Source organism: Poecile atricapillus, chromosome 15 (genome assembly GCF_030490865.1).
Source record: "Poecile atricapillus isolate bPoeAtr1 chromosome 15, bPoeAtr1.hap1, whole genome shotgun sequence".
Classification (NCBI taxonomy): Eukaryota; Metazoa; Chordata; class Aves; order Passeriformes; family Paridae; genus Poecile; species Poecile atricapillus.
This window is the reverse complement of record NC_081263.1, coordinates 14999620-15014239: the sequence shown is the minus strand read 5'-3', so window position 1 is coordinate 15014239 and position 14620 is coordinate 14999620. Positions and strand designations below refer to the sequence as shown.

The 14620-nt window shown below is 50.2% G+C and overlaps 1 protein-coding gene across 8 annotated transcripts in view; it reads left to right on the top strand.

Moving 5' to 3' along the window:
- DLGAP4 (DLG associated protein 4) overlaps window positions 1-14620 on the top strand; it is a 60963-nt gene that overhangs the window by 23188 nt on the left and 23155 nt on the right. The gene's annotated exons all lie outside the window — the stretch shown is intronic.

The following is a 14620-nucleotide window of genomic DNA, read 5'->3' as shown; positions in this document are numbered from 1 at the left end:
AGGCTGAATCCCTCGGGATTTAACCGCAGGTGCAACCCGGCTTTGGTGTGCCTTGCAGGAGGGTGGGGATGATACGGTTGGTTGTGAGCGGTCAGTAGATGTAGCTCTTCATTTCTACTCCAGTCTCGGCTGAGAGGCTCAAAAAGGACGATTGTTTGCAGGATACTGTTGGTAGGACTAATATTACTTATTCTGTAAAGACCTTGACCCCAGGGTGTGCAGGAAATGTCTTTGAGATGGGAATGGAATTAGGACTTCTGAATCCTAGGCTGTAGCTTGTCACTTGGGGGAGGAAAAGAAGAAAAGGGAGGAAAAAAAACCCCCACAGCATGTGGCATTGAATCCTAAAATAAATTCCAATCATGTGGGATGATAGCAAGCCAGATTGCCAAGTCGTGTAAGTTGGCAGACTTGACTCCATAGGGTCCAAATTACTTTGCTGGTAATTGGTCTTCCAACAGGCATTTGGTGCTATGAAGTTACATGTTCTTGAAGAAGTGGACAAAAGTATAACTATTGATCAGATTCAGTCTGTTTGGCTTTCAGATAAGTATTGATGTGTGTCTGTACCCAGATATTTGGAGGAGGGTTATCTGCAGAATTTGTCTGTTGTTGGCAGGCGTGGAAAACCTAAGAACTCATCTTTAAGGTGCAGATGCTGAACTGTCACATGCTGGTTTTGCATCTAGCTCACGATGTCCATCCCACTCCTGTCGTGGCAGTGTAACTTTGGGGTGCAGCTGAGGGCCCCAGGGTCTGTAGTGTGCCTCTGGAAGTGCTGGAGTGTAACTGCTGTGCACTGTGCCAGCCTGGAAAGGACAAGGAGACCCTGGGCAGCAAAGGTGATAAAGGAAGAACTTGCTTTCTGTGAAATGTGGGTTGTCTGTCTGTAGAATCCAATGGGATCTGGCAAAACAATGTGCTGGGAGCCCCACGGGTCCCTGCGTGGAAATGGAGCCGCTGTCCCAGCGCACGCTGTCAGCTTGTTTTGCTCACAGTTCTGTGTGTCAGTCGTTGGGTAGTCAGGTGCTTGATCTATGTGTGCAGTTAGGATTTGTGGACACTTTTGACTGCTCAGCTGAAGGTTATTCTGCTGCTCCAGCCTGATGCACGGGAGACCTGCTGCTCTATGATTGCGTTCCTAGCTGTGCGGGCTGCCAGAGCAGCAGAACTTTAAAAGCTTTTAATGGATAACTAATGACAACCAGGCATTTATAAACAGCTGTGTGTCAGTTCTTGTCTCCTGTATGGATTTCCTTGTTGTTTGAACCCACACTGGGGTGGTCTGGAGTGAACTAGTCACTGGACTGTGTGAAAGTCACTGTCACACTTTGATTTTTCTCATAACCCACTTCACGCACACCTGCAGAGGGAAGCCTGCAGAGCCATGGTGCAGCAGGGCTTGGTTGTGCCTCTTCAGCTGATACTCTTGCTCTGTGCAACCTGCACAACAGCCTCAAATATTTTTTTAATGGATTGAGGAGGCATAATTGGATTCAGAGCAGTGCAAGTTACAGGGACATATGTGAGTTGGAAGGATTAAGGCTGTGCAGGCGGGTGCCCTTGTTCAAGAAAAATCCACTTTAATTTCTGCAGTGAAAAGTTGTCAGTGTGTTTTCTATCAGAGCAGATTTAAAAAAGAGGGGAGTGGTGCTAAGTATGATTGCTGTTTGCTGTGAAAGGCGATTAGAGTTCAGGCTGTCAGATAAAGTTCTGTGAGGGATGGAGTTGGGAATGGTAAATTCAGGTCTCTCCAGAAGAGCTTGTGGAAAAACGAGTTTCTTTCCCTTCTCTCCTGGTTTCCCGTCTGGAGAGAAGAAAAAGTGGGGTGCAGAATGACATCAGGGTTTGACATAAGCTGCCTTTAAACAGGCAAAAAAATTAAACCATTTGGAGATGGGCCAGTTTAGGGGAGGAGAAAATATTTAGAAATTCTGTCCACTTCAATTTGTCTTGCAGAATTAATTAATTGCTGGCCCTTTGGTGCAGATCAGTGCATTAAGTACAAACCTTCTGTCCCCTGGAGAAGCAAGAGGAAACAACAGCCCCACAGCTGAAGTCCTGAGCTTCACTTCGGCTCTGGGTCTGGCTGGTGAATGCAAAAGGCACCATTGCAAAAGCATTTGTGATTTTCACTGAAAACAGTGAGGTAAGTACTCAGATCCGTCTGCCCACGTGAGTCTGGTCTCTAATTAAATGGGCAGCATTAGGTAGGGCAGTCCCAGTGTTTACATAGTTCAATGTGGGCTGCTAGTCTGCTGTCACAAAAGGTGACAAGCATTGCTGGAGGAGTTAATGGTCCCCCAGCACTGGAGACTGCTCGATTTCCGTAGAGGACAGGGCTGTGGGTTATGCACTGCCAGGTCTCTTCCCAAATTTCTGTACATCTAGGAAGACAGTTGAGTCCTGATTCTCTCCTCCTTCTCTCCTTGGTGCTGAGCTTAGTCTTGCAGTGTGAATTGCCAGTAAAGGCAGAGGGGCACATGCACCTACTGGGACACAGGCAGGGTGCTTGATGCCTGCACAGGTGCTGCAGCATCACCTGAGCAAACTGCACACAGAAGCTGGGTTGTACCCACTGCTCTGCAGGGTCTCGGGGTGAAGTTTGTCAGTTCCTCTGGGAACACCACAAACATGAAACCAGTCTCTGAGGGGACTCACCTGAGCCAGGCTGTAGCTTGGTGCATCAGACAGTAGTGCTGAAAAAGGAAACAGTGAATGTGCATAAGTTTGAAAGCTTAGCACTAGTATTTACATCAAGGATGTGTTGACAGTCAATCTTGCATATCCCATTTAGTGCTCTTCATTAAGACATCCAGGTTTCACTGCAGTGATCTTTTCTGAACTAGTTTCAAGAGATCAAAGCTTAAGCTGCTGTTTTGTCTCTGCAGTTTGAAGTTTGACCAAGAAACTTGAGTGGTGAATGTTTCAAAGGTAAATTCTTACCTGTGGTGCAGGTCTGTCAGAGCTGGAATTAAAGTGGAGATCAGAAGTTGCTTATGCCTTTCTGCTTATGCACTGTCATAGTGCAAGGTGATGTTTGATGAAAGCTGAAAGCTATTTAAGAGTTCATAAAAGGGAATTTTTATTACAAGTTGTTTTCATAAGATTAGTCAAACTTCTAAGTATTGTCTTGTTTTGTTTCTATTCTGGGAGTGGTTGAGATCTACCTGAACAGGGCCCAGACAGGCATTTGCTGTGTGCAGGAGGGATCTCCAAGGCTAAAATTCCTAACTGGAGTGGGCATATCTACAGCTGCATTGAATTGGAAGTTAAAGCGTGGATGATGCATCCCTCTTAGGCCTTACACATAATCCAGCTGCGTGAAGGCCATCATTAGGAGCTGTGTCTGTGCTTGGCTGCCAGCCTGCTCAGTGCTGCTGTGTGGAGAACAGCGTGTGCAGGACAGGTCATGGGCCAGCATGCTGTGGCAGGGCCCTCACGTCACTGGAGTGGCTGTTTTGTTGGGAACCCTGCTTTCCCTTGGTTGAGCCCTGAGTTTTCATTCCCTCAGTGTGCCCCAAATGTGGGGTCCCGAGTTACAGCGTTTCAGTGCAGGAACTGTTCCAGGCTTTGGGTTAACAGCTGCCAGTGCTGCCAGTCTGAGCTGCCGCTCCAGCAGCAGGCCCAGACTGGGAATTCTGGTCTCTCAGCTCTGCTGCTCTGAGCACAGCAAGCTCCCTGGCAGGGCAGGACTGCTGTAATGCCCAGCCTTGTACAGCCTGGGCTGGAACTTTACGGGGAGAAGGTGGCTTTAGGGAGATGTGGAATGGAGCTGGAGAGCTTCTCCCAGTGCCTGAACCGGTGTTTAGTCTGATACCTTGGAAGTACAAGGATGTTGGACAGTGCCTGCACCTCCTGAGCACCTGGTTCTGGACAAAGCAGCTACTTTATTTCCAAAGCATTGGGTTTCAGCGATGCTTATGTTTGCAGTGTGCCAAGTGCCAGGCCTTGAGCGGGGAATCCTGGATGCTGGGAAGCAGAGCCCTGCTCACTGGCTGCCTGTTGCCTTGGCCACGGTGCTGCTGCTGCTGCTGGCCTTTGTGCTTGGCACAGGTTCAGTGGCAGCGTTGCTGTCACCCTGCAATCTCCTCGCCACTTCCAGCGGTGTGGTGGCACACATTAACTTTTATCGCTGCTCCATTGAAAGCCCTGCTGGAGATGAGTGCTGCAGAGTACCCGGCTGCTGAGGGGATGCTGCCAGAGCAGCCCTCCAAGCCCTGCTCCCTCCCAGGAGTTGTTCTCACACAAGTCAAACACTGAACCAGGCTGACTGAGGGACTCAGGGCTTTGAAGGCAGACAAAAGGTCTGGATGGAGCTGTGGCTGCTCTCACTGTCCCCGGGTGGTTGCTGCTGTGAATGCTGCTCCTTGTCAGCTGTCACGGCCGTGTGAGGGTTCGGTGAACACACAGCTCTGACAGTCACATTCCCTCAGACCCACCAGGGCCCTGTGTGGGCCCTGGCCAGAAGGATCCCTGTGTTTTGGGTGTTCATCTGTGTGACGCTTTAATTCCCGTTTGCACTGCATCAGGACTGATAAAATGTGCAGGGTTAAGAGATAAAAGGGAGAATGTCTTGAGTGGCATCCTCACAGTAGCAGGGCAGGGTCCGAGGACCAGCCTCTGCTCCCAGGCAGTCAGCAACAGGATGAGAGGACAACGTCCTTAAGCTGTTTAGGTTGGACATTAGGAAGAATTTCTTCATGGAAAGGGTGGTCAGGCATTGGAAGGGTGATGATGGAGTCCCCTTCCATGAAGGTGTCCAAGGAAGGATTGGACGTGGCATTCAGTGCTCTGGGCCAGTAGCAAGGCGAGGATAGGTCCCAGACTGGACTCGGTGGTCTCAGAGGTGTTTTCCAGCCAAAGTGATTCAGTGATTCTGTGACAGCAGGAGCTGGCTGGGCCCCGGGAGATGCCCAGTGCTTGCTTGCCAGTCGTGCTCAGAGTGGATTTCCCACGGCTGCACAAACAGGACAGGGAGTGCGCTGCTCCGGGGGTCGCAGCGGGAGCCGGCGGGGCGACCCCGGCCGCTGCTGGGTCCCGGTGCTGGGGCGGGCCCCGCTCGGTTCCGGGCGCTGCCGGGTCCCGGTGCCGGGTCCCGCCCCGCTCGGCCCCGGGTGCTGCCGGGTCCCGGTGCCGGGTCCCGCCCCGCTCGGCCCCGGGCGCTGTCTCCCCGGCCGGGCTCGCTTTGCGGCGGCCGCGCTTTGCAGCAGGGCCGTCGGGCGGGGTGAGCGCCGGCCGGGCCAGGCCGGGCCGCTCCTGCCGGGGCTGCCGGGGGTGCCAGGGCCCGGAGAGCCGCACAGCGCCCGGGGAGCTGCCGGGGGTGCCAGGGCCCGGAGAGCCGCACAGCGCCGGGGGAGCTGCCGGGGGTGCCAGGGCCCGGAGAGCCGCACAGCGCCCGGGGAGCTGCCGGGGGTGCCAGGGCCCGGAGAGCCGCACAATGCCCGGGGAGCTGCCGGGGGTGCCAGGGCCCGGAGAGCCGCACAGCGCCCGGGGAGCTGCCGGGGGTGCCAGGGCCCGGAGAGCCGCACAGCGCCCGGGGAGCTGCCGGGGCCCGGCCCGGCCGGCGGGTGCTGGCTGAGCTCCGGCTCCCGCTCCGAGAGCGCCCTGTGCTCTGTGCAGGGACACAGCCCCGGCCTGTCAGCCCCGTTGTCCAGGGAAGAGAATGGAGCAGCTGGAGCAGCTGGGACAGGGGCTCAGCCTGGAGCAAAGGAGGCTCAGCGGCACCTTCGGGCTCTGCACAAGTCCCTGACAGGGGGGGCAGCCGGGGTGGGTCAGGCTCTGCTCCCAGGGACAGGAGGAGAAAGGGCTCAGTCTTCAGCTGCACCAGGGGAAGTTCAGGTTGGACATTAGGAGGAATTTCTTCACAGAAGGGATAGTCAAGCACTGGAATGAGCTGCCCAGGGCAGTGGTGAAGTCACTTTCCCTGGAGGTGTTTTAAGAAAGGACTGAACATGGCCTCAGCCGTGATTTTGTTAACAAGGTCACAGGTCAGACTCAGAGGTCTTTTCCAACCTAATTGATTCTGTGACAATAGTGCTGTCCAAAGGGGATAGACACACCGCCTGTCCTTTCCCCTGTCCAGGCTGTGCTCAGCCCCAGAGATAGCAGTGCTCGGCTGGCACCATCCTGCAGTGCCCAGAACACGTGTGTTGGATGCCCTGAGCTTGCTGTGGCACAGCAAAGCAGAGTCCAGGTAACGAGGCCCCAAATGGAGCAGAACCAGGCCAGCCATCACTGCTGGTGCCAGCAGGAACTTAGAAGCACCGTCTGCTTTCTCCTGGCAGTGCTATTTGTGCACTTACCTTTGATTTATACTTTTTTTCAATGGCTCTGAATATCTTGGGTGTTGGGGGAGGCAGCTCTAAAAATAACTTTAGAGGCTGGATATTTCCAAAGCTGTTATTTCTGCCTCTGCCTGTTTCTTTCCCTTCTGTAGCTAATGGCTTTTTCTACTGCTGCAAGGCCTGCTTCACACAGAAAATCATGTTTTCTGCTCTGTGCTCGTTCTTGCTCTGTTAGCAAACATGCTCTGGGTGTGGGTGATGGTGTGTGTGCAGGCAGCAGGTGCATGTGATTGCAGATCTGGGTGAACAAGCTGGTAAAGCAGGAACACAGAGTCCAGAATGTACTAAAAAATCAACACAAGCTTTTTGAAGGGTCAGTCTTCACTGTCTGGAAACTGGAGCCACTCGGGTGCATCTCTGCAGAAGCTGTGAGCCAAAAGGTGTCTCCTCTTTGAATTAACTGTGTTCAGAGGTGATAGTGGCTTGAGCAAGTCCCGTTGTCCCATTTCTCAATCATGTGCCACAGGATGGCCCATTTTAAATGGTGAATCCCAGCAAGAGCCCCACTCACTGTCAGAGCCTCACCTTAAGTTCTGCTGCTGCATGTGAAATAACCTCACCTGACAGATGCTGGGACTGGTACAAGGGTTGTGTACAAAGACTCTCACTTGAATGGATTATGCCTGAAAAATGCTTCTGCAGAGATTGTTGAGGGCACCTGTTAAACCTAATTTATCCTAATTCTTATGGTGTGATGCTTTTCAGCATCTTTTTTTTTTTCTAAAGTGACTCAGGTTTTGGGCAGCTGTGCCTCTTATCACAGAGCAGCTGCCAAGCAGATTGCTGCCCACTCCACATGCCATGAGTGTGCCAGTACCAGAGACCTGTGTGCTCTGCCTGCCCTGCCAGCATTGAATGCCTTGTTTTCCCATGGAATTGCAGGAGAGGAACACAACAGCTCCCAGGAGCTGTGAGAATCAGTGTTACATGTGGAGGTTTAACCTCCAGTGTGTGCGGAGTTGCTGTGCTCCAGTGGATGTGTTGGGTGCTGCTTTTCTTGCTCCAGGTGCCCTGACTTTGTGCTGTGCCTCACACCTTCAAGCTTCCTTTCTTGGGAAGTTTGTGCTCAGCTTGTTCCTGCCTGCTGCAGCTTTTGGGCTTGATTGAGAAAAGTACAGTGAGTCTGCAGCATGTCACTGGTATTTAATGGGCTGAATGTATGGCCAGAGTTGGAGGTGCCTCAGGCTGACAGCCTGACTGTGGAACACTCCAAGCAGCTGCTCTCCCTGGGGAATTTCTAGAGCTGTGTGTTGCTTCTGGCCACTCTGGAGCAGTAGAGCAGCTGCCTCATCTCTGAGACTGCAGCAAGTGCTTCCTGATCAACCTGCACCATGGGATGGGGAGTGCAGGTCAGCTGGAGTCAGATTTGGCCCTGTCATCGTGTTTCTGGCTCTGGCTGAGATTGCTCCTGTGTGTCTCTCATTTGGAGGTTGAAAACAAAACAGCATAGATATTCAGAGGGTCCAGATCTTGTTCATACCATCCATTCCAAACCTTGAGTGTGCTTCATCCCTGAAGGTGGAGCCTCAGCTGGTGTGAGTCACTGTGCATTGGCAGCCTGGGGTTGGTGTCTTTTGTGTGTGCCCCCGTACACGTGTGTGTGCTAATTGTGGCAGCCTGAAAGGCACCTCATCCTGGGGGCTCTGCTTGAGCTCAAGGGCTGAGCAGCCTTGTAATCATGTGAGCAGGCTCCAATGGAGAGGAGAACTCCATGTGAGGGGAGATGAAAAGTGACCTCTCAGATCCAGGCTGTGCTCAGCATTCTGTGGAACTGGGAATGCAGCTAGTGATATCATGGGTTTTCCAGTCTAGAAAAGATTTATATATATATGGTTTGGGGTTCACCTAGCAAGCTAAAAGCAAGCTTTTTATTGTTACAACTATGTCTTTTTTATAATGGCATCTCTTATTTCTGCTAATTACTGTGGTTCCAGCCACAAAAGACCTTTCTTGTTCTAATTGGCCTCCTCCTGTTTCAATTCAGTTGTGTTGCTGTGTCACCATGGAGACAGTCATGATGTCCCGAGATGTGTAGCTGAAAAGTGGCTGGGAGGCAGTTACTCGTGTTCCCCCTCTCCCCATCCACCCCAGTAATCAATAGCTTGAGCAGAAAGCGCAACAGCTCAATAGACTTCAGGGAAGATAAGGAGCTTTGAAATGAGCCTGAATTACAGCTGTGATTTTAAGGCTGTTACCAGCGTGGTGGTGGCAGAAAAGATCTCATATACCCTTCCTCTCAAAACTGCCTCCATCTCCTCATGTGTTGAGCACGTTTAAAGTAGTGCCAGGAAGCCCCAAATGTCCAGCAGTTGCTGTGCTGCTGCACTTGGGCCCTGTTGGCAAATGCTTGTGGTGCTAAAAACCCAGGCTTGGTGCTGGGGGACAGCTACACCGAGCTTTGTCAGCTCTGACATCAGTCAGAAAAGCTGGTGTTTCCCCAGGGTGTGAGAAGAGCTTTTCTGGGGCCTCCTTGCCTTTCCAGCACTTCTGAGGCAGCTGTTTCCTCTGTGGAAAGCACCCAGTGGGGTGAGCTGGGTGATGAGAGCAGGAGAGCCAACACTGTCTGTGTGAGCTCAGCAGAGGCAAGGATGTAGCAGAGAATATTTCATGGCTTAATTCTCTGCCAAAATGATGGGAACTTCCTGTTTCCTGAAATAATGATTTGTCACCAGAACACACAGTGAGGATGTGTTCTGCCCTGTACAGTGTTTGCTGTGCATTTGCCTTGTTTTAATTTTTTTGTAAGTTTAGTTGAGAGCATGGCACAGTGTACTCAGTCCTCTGCCTTGAGCTGTAATAGCCTACTCAAATATTAACTAACCTCCTCCTGATTAATGGGAGGCAGGGTGGTGTCAGTGCCTGGCCTGGCAAGCAGGGAGTTGATGCTTTCCAGTTATTTCTTGTTTTATGATCGAGGGCTTTGTCATACCCATCACAGAAGCTTGTTACTTGTTCTGTTTGTAATGTTGGATATTGGGGGCTGGACATGCAGATTTCCCCTGTTTGTGGGGTGTCTCTGGGTGAGATTGGGATGCTCTCCTTGTGCTGTGTGCTGGTCCCTCTGCTCAGCAGGGACCTGTGATGGCACCTGCACAGTCTGGCTGGGGCTGCTCCAAGTTATCATCTCTAAGGGTTGACACTTCCTTGGCAAGTACATCAGCTCCCTTGAGTTTTGCTTGCTTTAAGCAACCTCGTATTCAAGCAAAAAGGACAAAACTTTGTGTAATGTGGAAGCTCAAACAAGTTGACTTTTTCAGTGTGAGAGAAATATTTGGCTGTTTTCCTGAAAAGATCAAAACTGGTTTTCAGCAGTTCTGCTGACTCATCTTTTTTTTTTTTTTTCCCTCTAATTTTTCTTCTGGATTGCTGGGTCTTCAGGATTAAAGGCTACAATAGCTCATAGCATGAAGACAAAGGGGTTTTTTCACCTTGTCTGTTCCCTTGAAACATTTGATACATGTCCTGTTTAGAGGAAAGGTGACAGGCCAATTGCATTTGAATCATGTTAATTTATAATGCTGTTGTTTTTAATGTAGTTGCTGTCTGGCTAAAGATGCTAAAAGCTGCTTTTTAACCAGCATTAAAAAAAGAGGGTAGCACATATTTTCATTCCCTCCTGACACTGGTCACATGTGTCCTGGTGGCTGCAAGGCCATTCCAAGGCTACTTGACTTGGCTTCCAACACTCTGGTTCCTGTAGAGGAGAAAATAACTGCATGAGGGTCTGGGATTGACATTGTTCATGGCTGCAGTGGGCAGACAGAGGCTGCTCAGGAAAGGTGGTAAAAGCTCACCTACGATCTGTGCATGTTTTGTAAGTTTAGCTATACTGTAACATGTGTTAACAGTGTCTGTAGAGAACTACATCCTTGCGAAGGGTGAAATGAGGTTTCCCTTAATGGAGCAAAACAACTAATTCCCAAGTATTTGGAGATTTCCATTAAAGGCTATGAATAGGTTGCTTCCTGGAAGGAAACTAGTCCTTCTGTCCTTACTCATAGGCTTGTCTAAACAGTTAACTTCATCAAATTCCTTTATTACATGAGCACATCACTGTGAAACGGTTTGTTCTCTCAGAATAAGACAGTGTGGAGTTCCTTATCCCCCAGATTTGAGCCCTAGAGGATTAATGTTACCTGCTTCCCCTTGCAGGGCTGCACAGACCCCCTGGGCTGCAGTGCAAGTGTTTTACCCTTGCAAATGCATTGGGTGCCATCCTTTCCCCTGTGCCAAACCCATCCCTCAGGACCTGCAGGCTTCTCAAACCCCTCAGGTGAGCTCAGCTGGCCTCTGAAAAAGAAAGAAAACCTGAGGTGCCAACCAAGGAAGGCTGAGTGCTTGAGGATGGGGACCAAAACAAAACCTAATATTCTGCAAATTAATGTGGTGTTCTACTGAGTTTTCTGAACTTCAGACCTGTATTCAAACAAGTTTTAAAAGATGTCCTTGTAGAAGATGGTTACCTACAGGGTGGTAAGCAGTGTCCAGACTTAAAAGGGAAGAGTGAGTGAGTGGACACTGACAATTTTTACAGAATAACTGCAAAAATATACAAGATACAGGGAAATTGTGTTCTTGCCTGAAAGATAAATTAGTGAAAATTGCTACAAGTCTCTCTGGGCATCTTCGCAGCACTGAAGTTTCCACCATTCTTGCAGCAGGAGCTGCTTCAGGGTTGTGACACCGAGTGCTTGTTCAGATTTCAAGTCAACAGATTGCTTGTCTCCAGGTTCTGGCTTGCAGGAGGCATCAAATTGTTGTGTGTGATCTCTGATAAGGGCTGTGAAACCAGAGCTGCCTGATCCTGTTGCAGCCATGGCTTTGTGTACTCAGTATACAGGTGATAGCTCCTGCAAGCATCACCCAGAGATGGAGGTTAACAAATACGGTTTGTGCTCAAAGCAAACACAAGGAGAGGCTGCAGAGCTGGCAGATGCTCTTAGGCAGATGAGTAGAAAAGTGAAGTTACTGAATGTGTGGAAGCCTCAGTTTCCCATCTGGGCAAGCTGCCACACAGAGCAGGACTTTTCCCTTGGTGTCTCTTTACCTCTTGGTAACTGGTCAGTGAATGGCAAAAGACAAGAGAGTCCTTCCTGCTGCTTTGGAGAGAAATGCATTTGCTCTTTGTATTGTCTGTGCTTTTCTAAGCACTCAGCAGAAGGAAGATACCTCAGTGAGCCAAGGTACCTGTGCCCGAGCTCTTCATACTCACTGAACTCTGTGTACTGATGTGGGGCAAGCACAGAGTGGGCAAGGGTGGCACTTGGTTGTTTTCAGTCTTAAAGATCTCCTTGTCCAGCCAGTGACGAACTTCAGGGCTGTGAATCACTTGTGTGTCAGAAATATTTGCATATTTTAGGCAGATTTGCTGCACTGTGTGTTGTGCAATGCTGTGAGAAACTTTGGAGCTTGGAGGGAAGCACAGCTGGCAGTGCTGTCAGACACCTCAGTGCTCCTGGTGCTGAAAGCTGACCTGACAATTTAACTCTTCAGGCTGACTGGTGCTTAATCCTCTTGGCAGGATTGCCAGACACTTGGGAACGGCTGGGAAAGCCTGCACACCTGGCCACAGAGGCAGGGCAGCCTGGGCTAATGGAAGGTGCCCCTGCCTGGGGCCCAGGGTGGGACTGGATGATCTCTAAAGTCTGTTCCAGTCCAGATCTTTCTGGGATTCTGAGTAACCTCCAGAGGCCATAACCTATGCTTAAGCCCATGCCCAGGTTTTCCAAGTAATTTGAGGTTTTCCCGGAGAGGGAATGTATTCACAAGGAGGCTGGTCTGCGCTGGTTTGGGAATACCTGTGTGTGCTGTGCACACCTGAGCTCACCTATTCTGCATGTTCTCTCTGTGCACTTGGCTTCAGGTTACCAACAGATTTCCTAATCTGAGGGGTGGTGGCTGCTGCTCAGTTGGTCTCTTGTGCTGAGGTTCTCTGAGCCATCCATGTGTACCACAGCTGATTCCTGCCAGATCTGGCCCCGCTCTTGGAGCATCGTGCCTAGATTTGGAGCTGCCCTTGTGTAACACGTCGAGGTTCAGTGCACAGGCTCGAAAGGCTGCCAGTGGAGTTCTCTTGCTGGGAAGCACTGACTGCAGTTCTGAACTCTTGGTTGCTGTTTTCCTCCATCTCTAAGTGGTGAAGGTCAGAGTTGGGGTTTTCAAGTAGCTACATCAGAAATGTAGGAAGGAAATTATCCAGCAGGGAGCTGCTGAAGGGGAGCTCTGCATGTTTTGCAGTGGAACTTGTGCCTATGGAAACTCTGGTTTCTGCACAGTTTCTGCATGTTCCAGTAACTAAAAACTGAAGGTAGAACTCCTTTTGACTCTTGCAGGTGAGATTTATGAATAAATGTCTTAGCTGGCTTTATGGTGAATTCTCACAGATAAGACAAGCAGGTGAATTTCCTTAATAAGGAGTTTCTGACTGGGAGGTCTGATTTTTCTAGTATTGATAAAGTAGAGGGCTTAATACATCTGAAATCCTACCTGGTATCCTGTTAGGCACCAAGGCATGAAAATCTGGGCCCATGTTCTTAAACATATGGGAAATAACTCTTCAATTGGTGTGATTCCAGCTCTGCACCTGCTCCTCAGAGTGCAGCTGCTTTGTGATGTGTGCTGGTGTTGTGGTCGTGTTTCTGGTCTTGAGGGGTGGCAAGTGCTTGTTGCTCACCTTGGTGGGCTGCACAGAGATCCCCACAGTGCTCACTGGCAGGAAGGGGGACAGGGATGGGTCATTTTAATGTAGGCAAACCTACACTTAGTAGTGATTTGGGGATTTTTGAAGTGTGCTCTCTCTCCAGTGTTTCAGGCTGCACCTTCTGGTTTGCTTGGTTTGCCTTCTTGTTCTTTGGTACCTTCAGGGAGACAACAGCTCAATATCCATCTGTCCAGGGGCTGCACACTCTGAATGCCAGTGGGACATGGCAGGACAAAGTCTGACTGAAACCTGCCACAGCCAGACTGAGAGCTTTCACACTGCAGAAGCAATTATTATTCCATGGCATTGCTCTTTGCACTTTATTGCTCTTACACCTAACAGTAACTAAGGATTGTTCTGATCCTTGCAGGGAATATACATTGTATGTGGGAAATCTAAATGTCAAATAACTTGAGGGTTTTGAAACTCCTGACATCTGGTGTGCGAGAACCAAAGCCTAAAGCACAGTGGTTCGTTCTGGCAGGGGCTGCTGAATTAACAAAGCAGTTCTCTGCTTAGATTCCTGAGAGCATAATTCCTCTGGTAACAGCCTGGATAAGGAACTGCAGGATCATTTGCTCATGGGAGCCCATCTCTGGCTCTAGGAAGTGCTGCTGTGCCTTCCTCTGTGTTCAGAATGCTGCATGTATGGTCTGTACCTCTGGGGTACAGGCATCCTGGGATGGAACTGAAGGAAGAAAAGGCAGCCTGCTAAGGCAAGGCTTCCAGCAATCATGTGAATTCATACCCTGTTAAAATTTCCCCTAAATCATGTTCATACTACAAAATCATGGCAGAAGGTAGCAAAGACAAAGCTCAGACTGAAGTCCATAAGACAAATTGCAGGGTAATTTTTGTTAGAGGGGGGTACTCAGCCTCCCAGTCCACACTGACCACTCACTGAAATGCTGTGTACACATCTGTGCCTGCAGAGCTGGTGTGCACTGCTGCTCCTGTGGAAAATTAACCAGCTTAGCCAAAACTCCTGCTGTAGTTGTATCAAGATGTTTCCTTCAGTGCTGCCATAGCACTGAACTCTGTCCCTGAATTCTGAGCAGGGAGCGCTTCTGAAACACTGAATGCTCCTGGGGGAGACCCTGTTGTGGAGGGCTGGTGTCCTGCCAGACAGCAGCCTGGGAGGGTGTGCTGGGTTTGGGGTGTTATCCTGGCTTTCAGGACAGCTGGTACTTAACCTAACACAATGCTAATATTTGTATTGTGAATTGGAACATGATCGGGTTCCAGACCTAGAGAATCCAAAAGTTACCTGGATCTTCTGTCCTTCATGAGTGGAATGTTAACAGAGCTCAGACCTGAGCCCCCCCCAGCTCCCCACAGTGGGGTGGGGGCTGTGCCCACCTGGGCATGGGCAGGGGCTGCTCAGCACTGAGGGGCTCAGGTGAAGGTGGGAGGAGAAGGGCCCTGGCTCTGCTGTTGCCAGCTCCAAGCTCTGCTGCTGTCCCTCAGCCCTGTAGCTGTGACATTCACGTGGCAGTGCAGAGAGCAAGCACAGTTTTGTGTTCTGTATCATGCCACCTTAATCCTGGGCTACTCTTCCCATTTTTCCTTTGAG